This window comes from Chaetodon trifascialis, chromosome 21 (genome assembly GCF_039877785.1).
Source record: "Chaetodon trifascialis isolate fChaTrf1 chromosome 21, fChaTrf1.hap1, whole genome shotgun sequence".
Taxonomy (NCBI): domain Eukaryota; kingdom Metazoa; phylum Chordata; class Actinopteri; order Chaetodontiformes; family Chaetodontidae; genus Chaetodon; species Chaetodon trifascialis.
This window is the reverse complement of record NC_092076.1, coordinates 17,543,228-17,555,470: the sequence shown is the minus strand read 5'-3', so window position 1 is coordinate 17,555,470 and position 12,243 is coordinate 17,543,228.

Below are 12,243 nucleotides of genomic sequence, written 5' to 3'. Positions count from 1 at the left end.
GTGGGCTCTGAGAAAGGCAATGCAGACTGGTCAGTCAGTTGGTCAACCACTTTGAGCCAGACTGAAATATCTCACAAACCCTTGGCTGGAATGGCATCATGCTGTAGACTCTTAATCTTATTGTTTGGATAATTTATCTCTGGTACATATTTTCTTCTGTGCCCTGAACAAATGCATGAAGTGAGATTCCTTGGATGGTTGTAATGTGTATCTACCAAAGGTCAAACCTATAGCTAAGACTACACTGTGTAGTCTGGCCACAGGGTTGCTTTCAGAACTGTAACACTGAGGCTGCCAATCCCTCGTTAACTTGCCATGTCCTGTTGAAAAGAAAAGAAAAAAAACAAAAAGCCCTGCAAAAAAAAAAAAATCTGTGAAATGGATCCCCATTACAGCTCCATGTATTATAGCAGACTTTAGTTTTATGAGCTTTTAACAAGTTTCCCAGGGGTTGCAATAATTTCTGTGGTTTATTTTCGGAACATTTACTTTTTCTTTTCCTTAAACGATCGGTATGGGCCTTTAGCTCTCCAGCCTGCCTTTCCTCCATCTCAATCCAGTTTCACACTCCTTCTTTGGGGCACTTTACTGTAGTCGGATAGCATGTTGGTAGAGCCAACATCAATCCTCAGAGCTCCACAATCCCAATTCCAAATCACCTCTTAACGTTATTGCCACTTGATTGACATGTCAGTATATAAAGAATAATACTAAGCAGGAGAGGCATAGCAGAATGGTGACAGAGGGCAACGTCTCTCAAAACCAAGAGCTGAGCTCAAAACATGCAACATGGAGGTTTCTGAGCTGTCAGTGTGTTTGTCAGGGGACACCTAGTCAGCCACAACATCTTGTACCCAAGTGTCATGTTCTGGCAACAAAACATAATTCCTCAGTCTCTCTGTCTGGATGTCATTTCACAAAGCCCGAGATTACTAGAAATCACATCCATATGTGGGAAAACAAATGAGAGAGGGAGAGGATGGTGTAAAACATGACTTCCACCCTCAGCTGTGCCCACAAGAGCTGCTATGTATGGTGTTTTCCTTTGACTGTGCAGATAAATCAGCACAGGGAGGACATCATTGTCCCACATCTTACCATTCTTTCTCCATTCCTTTCTCCACCCGTCATGCCTTCGCCCCATTCTGATATTCCAGACACCCCACTTTCAACCCCCTCCCTCTCATTTTCACAGTCTTCTCCCTCCTCTCATCCTGCATGTTTTTACATTCCTTCTGCTCCCCTCCTCCGTCTGTCCGTCCCTCCATCCATCCGCACACTGCGTCATGTCGGTATTGTGTGAGTCTGAGCAGTTTGTCTGACAGCCAAAGTGTAACGCTACACCTCTGACCTGGGAGAGTCAGCAGTCTGTAGTTTTAGTTAGAGAAACATGTCTTGAAGCTGCTGTGCTCAGTTTTTCGGAAAGCAAATGAGCTCCTTGGCAAAGATGAAAACCAAAAAAAGGAATTACGGTTAAGATAGCTCAGATAAGGTACAGTACATATTATGTATACGTATATATGTTTGCTTGTTTGAACAGGGCTGCTCACTCACTGTCTTTCTTGCTCACTTTGTAGTACTGCAGCTGCCTGTGAGGAGCAGCATGCTCATTCAGAAACTGGATTTTAGTGCCTAAATACAAAAAACTGCAGCAGGAAAGTTAATATTAGACCAAATACTGAGTGCTGCCATCCAGGCCTGCTTTTTGTTGTGGTGTCTGTTTTGTTGCTGCTTGTCAAATAGTTTTTAATGGGACTGTGGATGTATCTAATCCATAAATCATTACTTTTTCCTCTCCACCTTTTACCCCTGCTCAATTGTATTTTGTCATTGATTTGCACAACTTGAACTTGAGATCGTTTCTACCTCAAGAAAAGCTTTGGCATCACGAGCACATCCACGTTACTGCCGTGATAACTCGGCTAGGCGTTACCCCCTCACAAAACATTGCTGTATTCTTTTAAAAAGCACAATTGCCAAAAAATTTATCAAGAAGACATTAACCATATCCATACTTTATACCTCTGTCCCAGTCCAGAGCTTCTAATTTGGATGGTTGTGTTACCCTCAGAGGAAAATGACTCAGCATTCTGCAAACGAGTCACGCTATACTCTCTCCCTGAGTGTTTGTCCCTGTCGATCGGCCAATTCCTTCCCTTGAAAAAAATAAAATGAAACTGCTGCTGTGCTCTTCTAAGCTACAAACCCTGGTGGCTTCCTCAGGATCTGCTGTGCTGATTCCAGTATACGTGTAGGTGCGTTTCTGTGTGTGCGTGTGTGTGTTCAGGATCTGTCTTCTCAGCACTGCCCCCTGCAGAGTGCTCTGGCTGAGGCCCGTTGCCTCCCTGCCAATCATATTTCTCTCATCTCGGGCCAGACAGAGACTCGAGCCAATCAGAGTCCCACTTCATTTCCTGAGAGGAAATGGTGGCCGTAATGGTGCAGTTGTGGGTATCTATTGGCAGCTAATGTAAGGCGGGGCAAGAGACTATGGAGAAATGATTAATTTCAATAACCATGATTGCACAGTGACCAAGGACTCCTGAATCATGTAGCAATAAAAACACGTGACCTTTACAACAGACCTTTTCAATTTCGGGGTTTATGACCTGACCCACTAAGTATAGAGTACTGTGTATTGTGTTTAAGCTAAGTACCTACAAATGTAGAGTTGTAATGGCCTACAAATCCCATTAGCAAGAATAGTGCAGGGGCTTTGGAAGATCACTTTCTTGATGAATGACCAAACCTGTAAGCTGTGATATGTGCTTGGTAAACCCATCAGGAATAGCAGTTTAATTCAGTCTTACTGCACTATTGGCCAGTGCCTTAAGCTGCATAGTTCAGCCATAAAACACACTCCATGATAAATGATGACCACATAGAAAGATTAAGAACAGAGCAAACTTCAGAGTCCACCTCCCCAAACCCCAAAATATGGCCAAGAAACTTTACACAATCCTAGAGAGTTTAAACAAACCCCTGGGTTAGCCAAAATTACTTTGAAGAGGAAATAAAGGAGAATGGTAAAGTGATTACCCAAAGACCCAAGCCATAATAGACAGGAATAGTTCTTTAAAGCTGCTATAGTTAACATTTTCATGTTAACAATGGATTCATTTGCTATATGCATATGTGAGAGGGCTCGCTGACAATGACAAACACACAAGGAATGACCCACCAAGTCTGCAGTTCTAATATTTTAGCTTATTTCTGCTCATGGATTTGGTTTCACGACCTGTGGCTTTACTGCTTTGGTTCACTCTCACTTACACCTACTGTGCACTAGCACCTTATCGCCAAATGACAAACAGACAAAGTTAATAAGTAGCTGGTGAACACAGCGGAGAATTTAGCTACAAGATGGCGGCGACTAAAGCAGAGATTGGAACAAGGCAACTGTTTGCGAGCACACTTCAACTTTATATGGTCATATAAGTGTCAGCTTATTTGTCAGCAAGCTTCCACCAAAAAATGCAATTAATGTACATTTATGTGTCCTTCACGGCCAGGCTAATTTTGCAAGCGCTGACACAAGCGAGACACATTTCCTGCTCTAGGAGTCCAAGATATCATGTTGGAGCATGAGGGGACTCTGTGTCTCGGACTTCCCATATTCTCTTTGGTGTGCATGCACATGAGTCCTATAACACACTCGTACACATAAATATGTAAGTTAGAGGAGACACCAGCCGGCACACAGGCCGGCAGTTACAATCCAGGACACAGCAGATCTGCTACATTGTGCCAAAGCTGCCTCGCCAATAGGTAATTGTTTCCATATTATACAACACATTACACATTTCATTTCTATGTCTTTCTCTCACTGTCTCTGTCACTCTCTCTTTGGCTGGCTTTCTCTTTCTCATTATCACCTCCTTCTCTTGGCATTGTCCATTTCACCCTCCATTGACTTAATGCATGATTTAATATTATCTGCACCAATATAGTAGGTGTGATATCTGTGGTTTCTAATCAAGACAAGTCACTAGCAGGTCTTGCAATTTGCACACACGCACATTCACACACTTGTCCATGTGTCAAGGCCTGTGTTTCTCTCACTGCTGCAGTCTGTGCAAGCTCTGACAAAAATAACTTTTACCATACATTAGGGCACATTTTAGAAAATTCAGACATTCAGCACGAATATACTGAATGGGCAATTTCGGATTCAGAGTGTTCCTACATTAGTTTAGGTTTTTAGGGTTTGGCGTGGGTTTATTTTTCCTCTCCTGCGGCGAGGAGCGTATGCTATGGAGCAGCTCCCACCAGCCCATTTGTGTGGTTCTGTTTCTGTCCCATAAATAAAAGGGGAAATACAGACCCAAATGGGCTCGGCTCCGGTACCAGATGTCTGGGTTTTTTTTTTTTTTTTTGGTTTTTCATTTTCATGGTTGTAAAGAAAAAAATAGCAAAAAATAACAGGTGATGGAAGAAAGAATTCAAATGAGTTCCAGTCCAACAACTGCTTGGTTATGGCTTTTTTTTTCTGTTCGGTTCTGGACTCCACTGCAGAAGTAAAGCTCTGGTTTGTGGGTCGTCATCTGGAGTGTACCACAAAACCATGTGGTGGAACAATGACTGAAATTACCCCCCTCCCGCTATAAGAATCTGGTGCCAAAGCAGGTGTCTGGGCTCTGGTTTCATGGCTTTTTGGGTCTTTCACACATGTCACATTTTCTGGTTGATTGAGCTCTGTCCTGGATTAAATTCCGGACCGTGTGCTACATTAAATTCTGGGACTCGGTCTGGGGTCGCGGTTGCGGGTTTAGCTCTGGGAGGAGATGCTGCCTGGATATGTTTTACTCCACAGAACTCTCAGACCTCAGATACTCTGTCGGCAATTCCACATATTATTTGGGTCAGGATGGCCAGATTAGTGAAGGAGAGCAGGAGGAAAAGAAGACGGGAGGCATGTCAGCAGTTCTGCATGAGGAACCTTGAGAGGGCCACAGAGAGAAAAGTGGAAGACAAATTATATGGACATGATTCAGCAAGAAAGCAAAAGCTGAATGGATGATGGATAGGATGGTGAGGAGGGAATGGGGAGAAGGTGTGAGTCAGCAGCTAGATGGAGAAAAAAAGTAAGAAAGTGATGAAGAGGCTAGAGGAAGATGGTTAAAACCCAAGTCAGTAGTTGCACAGATGTTCTGTCTGTGCGTCAAAAGGAGAAGAGGATATGTAATTTCAGTGGAGCATCTACATACAAGCAGTTTTTACCAGAGTACAGTTGATCTCACCTGGAATGTATTTGACTGATTTCATGCCTGGGATCTTGAAGCTTCACTGATCAGTATTTTATATGAAGAAAGGAAAAAAACAAATGATTTCCTCAACTGAATAACACCCCTGTTTCATCCTATGAGACCGTCTGTGTCAGCAGGAAGGCTCATAGGCTACTAAGCAAGCAACGCAAGAGTTTGTGTTCCAGTATACTGATTATTTTTTTGTGCGTACTATTTAAAACTGTCGTACAAATGTAGAATATGGACATGTAGGTTCTGCCATGCAACGGCTTCTGTGGCTATTGATGTAAAATGTTAAGAGGAAAAGAAGTGCGAGCGAGAGTGGTGGTTTGGAAATGTATCCGCTCGGCCTCTGACGGCGCTTAACAGGTACGTACGAAGGTTACTAATGTCAGCAACTGTCAATCACTTACTAAAGCTCGCCCTCATCTCATGTACTTCTCGTATCTGCCAAATGAGAGCCTGCTGGGACGCACAAGGCAGAGACAGGGATCCAGAACAAACACATTAATGCTGCCTGATGACCAACCACTCTCAGGCTTTTCCAGAAACCACCATTTTGTCCTTTCTCATCTTCCCCTCTCGTGATTATAGCTGCAAGAATCCAAATGCTTTCTGAAAGTTGGCAAGCATAAAGCATTCACACTGTTTAACAGCTCCACCTTTGTACTCTGCTGCCTTCCCAATATGATTATCTTTAGTTTTCACAGTTTGAAATGTAGGTAAGTAGTTTACCTTTCTTTTCACAGCACCACTCTTTTTCAACTTTCAACACTGCATCTCATGAATATTTCATTTCTTCCAGAACTCCATCATGTTTGGAGGTAAACAACCGAGGTCATGTGTGACATACACTAATTTGTGCATACTTTTTGCTGTTTTTGAGAGAAGCCGTTTGAGGCTTAAAGCTCAGTTCCCAAAAGTCTGCTTCTTTCTCGTCAGCTGGTTAGTGGAAACACACCAAGCCGACTTCTAGTCTTGTTTCATCTGTTCCAACAGACTTTGCACCACCTACAGAAGACCTGAGGTGCACCTGCGTCGTATGCTGTGTCACTTACAGTGGGACACCATATGGAGTCCAGGGATGTTCATGTCAATGCTGGGAGTTTATTGTCATAAAAAGAACAGAAACGAATATTGAGAAAAGTTTTCTCTTACTTTGAACTCTGAAAAGTTCTCCCTATGAAGACTTTAAATTCTTACTTTGGCTTTGCGTGCACAGTATGGACCTACATGCAATTACGCTGTGCACTGTGATCTCATAAAGGCAAATTAAGTGTCACTTCAATACAGCGCACAAAGAAGGTAACCTCTGATGAGCACCTTATGAGTTGAAATGCTCCTCTTCAGTCTGTCATGGAGTAACTTTAGCTCTTCAAGCTTCAACCGCCCGCTGCTGTGAGCGAGCCAGATGATGGCTCCTTAATTAAAAAGTCCCCTGTTGCTGCTCTTGAACTTGGCCGGGTCAGAGTAAACAGCACGACACAATCTTTGTGTGTGTGTGTGTGTGTGTGTGTGTGTGTGTGTGTGTGTGTGTGTGTGTGTGTGTGAGAGAGAGACAGAGAGAGAGAGAGTAGGTTTAGTATGAACTCATGGTGATGAATTTGTTATTGGATAGAGGAAACGTGCATAAAATCAGGGTGAAAAGCGGATGCATTACATCCAGAGGTGGTCAGAAACACATTTGGTCAGAGTAGCAGTAACGCAGTGTCTCTTCAGTCTGCATTTAGCAGCTGTGTAATGGGAAATGCAGAACTAATGAATCTGGCAGCACGCTAACTGGCTAAGCTACAGACATAATGGCATGTTTAGACACCGCACCTGTTGAAATTTAGACATGGTACAAATACATAGTCAGAAAGATTAGTTATAGGAGGCATGAATTAAGGTAAAAACATGGCTGCTTTCTTTTCTCTTTAACTTCAGTATTCACAGTCCACAGACCTCCATAAGAATGATGTCTCTTCATCCCCTGTTGACATAATGAAACCAGTGTTTTTGTTTGTGTTGATGTCTTTTTGAACCAACAGGTCCTTTAAACATGATGACAAAAGTCCTCGACCCGTGGATCCTCTTACTTTAACCCAAACCACCATGTTTCCCGAAACATAACCAACCATAGTGCTATCAGATCAGAAAACTCCTTCATAAGGCATTGATCATTGATGTTGTTCGACTGTTTGGGGCCTCAAATGATGTATTGCTGCAGAGGGCAGTTACGATGGCGATTTTGTCGTTTAGTTTTGTCAGAAGTTGGCGGTTTAAGCGACATTATGCATGGCTATAATGAACAGTGTAGAAGAGGAAGAATGCTGAAAACGGGACACAAGTCACGTTAGCCACCGGAGAGAAAAATGGACAGAGGTCTGCAGGACTTTGGGCAAGTTAGAATTCTTTTTTCATGTCTGCTGGTATTGGCCATGTTTCATGCTCTCTAGAGATGAAAATTAAGGTGAAGAGTGTTATGGAAATATCCAGAAAGATGACGACAGCGGAAACAGCTTATTCTTCTTCTTCTTGGGTTTTGTAGCTGATCAATCATGTGAGTTTACTCTGCAAAAGTGTTTTCATCTCCCATTTAGAGCATTAACACTTTACGAAAAAGGCAAAAGTTTAGTCTTGAGTATAAAGCCACAGGTGGCGTGTGATCAAACATTACTACTATAGGTTTAAGCGCACATGTATTGGGTGTTTATGACCATTAAATATGAACTGTCAAAATAATCCAGCAGTCAAATTCACAGGTATGAAGTGAGGTGATGAGGACTTTAATGAGTATCGGACCACAACTACAAGCTTTATGTCAACTTGTTCCTCCTCTTCCACTGGAACATCACATTACTACCAAAATGTTGTCTTCCACAGTGCGAAATGACAGTAAACTCACCCAATAAGTCACAATTCTACATCACAGAAAGTTTATATGACAGTCCAGCAAAGACACTGCTCACCTGACAGGAGTGTGTGCTGCAGCAGCAAGCCCAGGAGGAGAGAAGAGAGAGAGGAGATATTTCGGGTTTACAGGCTGGTTTTACAGGAGGTGTTGCACGTGACTGCCGGGTGGCAAACTTAGACTGCGACTGTGTGCATTGTGGCTGCTTTTTTATCACTGTGGCTTCCGCGCTGGCAGTCCTCACCTCACATGAAACTGCACATGACCTGCGGAAAGGAGATGATGTGTGTGTTTGTGCAGTTCATACAGGTTTACGCTGCTGTGTATAGGTTTAAAGCAATGTCCTGATTTAGTAAAAAGCAACAAAGTTTTAATCGTCGTGTCTGCTGGTTTAAAACCGTGGACGCCGGGTGACGGCTATGTTTAGCAATCTCAGAGCTGGCAGGAAACAAAATAATCTCGATGCTGTTTTTGGATGTATGTTTTTCTTTGTTTCTGACACTGCACATTCCTGCTGGATAACAGGTTTTAACCGGTTGTTATTATGCAGTATTGTGTTTCAAATTCTTCACCCTGTGTTCAGGACCTGCTGCTCCCTCTGTAGTCTGAAGAATTTGATTCCAAAACACTACATAGCCGTTTTGGATATAAAACATTGATATCAGTTGCTCAGCAAATATACTGGATATTATGTCAACTGAAATGCTGTTATTCCTTATCATCATTTTAGTAATGTTCCCTGTTATTTTAGTTTTAACCACTGCATTTTTTTCAAATGGAGAATAAGTCAACTTTTGTTAGTTGCACTTAAAATTCCTTGTCCCTCTTCTCATTTTTCCCAGCACCATATTGTACAACTTGAAGTAGATAAAAAACCTACATGAGGAGAAGGTTGATTATTATACTAGACTGGTTTGCACATCGGAGCTTTTCTTGCAAAAAATGTTCCAATTTGGTTCTAAAATTTTTTTAAGAAAGAAGAGCCTGGAGTGTTGATGTATAAGTGCAGGGATGCACAATGACCACAGTATTGGACATTGCTAATGCTAATGCTAATGCACATTAATGCTAATGCAGGGTGGATAGACGAGAAGAGGAGAACAAGAGTTAAAGAACGAAGAAGAGTTGCACATTTTTGCCGTTATGCCAACAAGGTCTCTTTATTCATTCTGGCAAGTCCACCTCATGTATCGAAAAAGGCTGACGTCACTAATATTTAAAACACAAGAGTTAGCCTCCTGAAGGAAAGCAGTCGTGCTGTTTAAGACACATGTACGCGATGTCCGTCCAGGCAGAGCACAACACATCATCTTGCCGAAAAGCTCTGCCTGCTTTGGGGTTTATTTTTGTCTGTCACTGGTCCATTGATCAGCACACACTTACATAATCTGTGTGTGCAAAAATATTTCAAAAATCTGGGAAAAATTACACATGCATTAAAAAAATAAAATAAAAAACTGATCCACACGCTTTTAGCCTGGAGAATTTCTACAGCTGGTTGTCACTTCCATTTTATCTTGGTCCTGGCTGGGGGACACAGTCTTCCTGCCCCCCCCCCCCCCCCCCCCCCCACACACACACACACACACACACACACACTCACACACTCCCACCACCATGGCCTCAGGTTGTGGCAGTGGCAGTGGCTGCAGCGCTGAGGGGACCACACAAGGAGATCGGTTCAGAGAAGAGCGATAGGGGAAACACCGGCAGGAGGATGACTCCATCCTCCCTGGCTGCTGGATATGATGAGTCAGCAGTGTGTGGTTCAGGACGAATATACTATGCATGTGTGTTTGCAGGCTTATGATGATGGCTCTCAGATCAGCAGACAGTGCTTGGTGGGAGTTGTAAAGCTATAAGAGCACATACAACATAATTTAATGCCACAGAGTGCAGGCTGTGTGCAGGCTCTGCACCAAAGCTGTTTTTAACACTTCTCTTCCCTCAGAAAATCCCACTTGATTTCCCCTCAATAAAAAAATGTTGATATAACATCAGTAAGTGGAGCCAACTCTACTTTCGCTCCATTCGGCCTTTAAGATGTAGCTCCTCGGTGGCCTGTGGTCATTAATCCGTAGCCTTGGAGGTCTGCACGGAGATGGGATTATTCTTACCCCGTGTGCATGCAACCGGCATAATCTGACTTTCTTTCTTTTTTTTTTACTGCCTGTGGATGTGTGTGTCCATGTTTACCCAGTTGTAATTGGAGTGCAGGTAGGCACAGAGTGTGTCATTTTGTCCTAATCTCCTCCTGAGCAATTCAGCCAGAAACAGCCCCCCGTAGACCCTGCTTGACCCTGCACCTTGGCTGCAATTACAAAGCCATACAACACACACACACACACACACACACACACACACGCACACACACACACACACACACACACACACACACACACACACTACCAAACCTGTCCAAATTCATCCTGTGCTAGACAGATACCAGGACCTCCGTGGGGTGTGCTTCCAGAGGAGATGTGACCTTAATTGCTTAAGTCTTAAATTATCTTTAATTGTGCGCGCTGTGTTGCTTTATGGTAATGGGAGGGGGGTGGCCGGGTTCATGTTGAGCTATAGTTACAGCAGGAAACAGGGCAGTGAACGGCCATGGAGTCACCTCCAGCTGAGTCCACATGCACAAACACACATCGAGGCATGTCATTTACTTCTCCTTATAGATTCATTTGTACTCATAAAAGTGTGTGGGCATGCAAGGCGCTCAGATATAAACAAGGAATCTACAAAAACTGAAGCTATATCATGCACAAAGAAAACACGAGAATACCAGCAGTTACCATAATATGGATATTAATACTATATTAATAGCATGCCACACCACTGACACAAAAGAACCAAAAGAATCAAATTATCCAAACTCATTTATGTTTTATTCATAGAATATCAACTTTGCCGGTCAACAGAGTTTATACAGTATATATCTATAGATATCTCTCTCTCTCTCTCTCTCTCTCTCTCTCTCTCTCTCTCTCTCTCTCTCTATATATATATATATATATATATATATATATATATAATATTTCAAGCAATTTTAGTGAGTTTAATCAAATTGAAACTACAAGTGGAGACAAAAAAAAGAATTTTGAAAACTGAGAGAACAAGAACAACATTCTCAGTTGAAATTATACCCTTGATGTAAGGTTCGACTGTGGAATTTTGCTCCCAATGTTATGTTGCACTTGACTATGTTTAACTGACTATGTGTGGACAATCTTTGCTGATGCTGCAAGCCAAATTTAAGACCAATCTTAACTCATCTACTTTAAAAAATAGAAGCTTCATGCTTAAACTTAACTCTCAAGCAGTCAACCAAGCAGACACTGACGAAACGCCAAGCACACAGGACAGGGAGGATGTTTGAGGTTCTGTGTTTATCCAAGTTCTTTAGTTCTTTAATGGATGATTAGTGGATGGGATTCAGAGCTCTGCAGGGAGGACGAGCCTCATGCTGGAGGACAGCCAGTCTCAACAGAATCCTTTTTCATTATCTCCCATCTTTCCATCTATCCATCTACCAGTGCAGACTTTATGGATTTCTACGAAAAGTTCAGTGGTTAGATATGATATCTGATTTGAGATTAGCGCCAACACCCACCCAATGAAAGCTGAGCATGTGATGTCTTATCTGATCTGCTGCTTGAAAATGATGTTTATTATAATCAACTTTAGCGTGTAACAACAACAATATCAACAACTGATTAGTGTTTTCTGGAGAAAATCATTTATTTGAGTTAAAAAAAAAAAAAAAGAGCCAAAACTGATTTCCAATTACTTGGAACTCAGTCAAAAAACACTGGGAGTAAGCAAAAAGGAAGCTCATACTATGTCGCCTCACGCATTTACTAGTAATAGAAAACTTGAATCTTTGCTATTTGGCTCAGCTGACCTTTCAGGATGAAGAATGCCAAGATTATGAAAAAGTGTCATGACCATTTATATTGTTCATTTAAACAATATTTTGACCGCAGTTTCTCCAGTTTGCCAACCTGTGCTCCAAAAAGCTGTCCATTCACCGCTCTTAGTGAGATTTAACATAAGCAATGAGATTATTTCTTTCTCCAGAGGAGCTCTGATTCAGAGAAA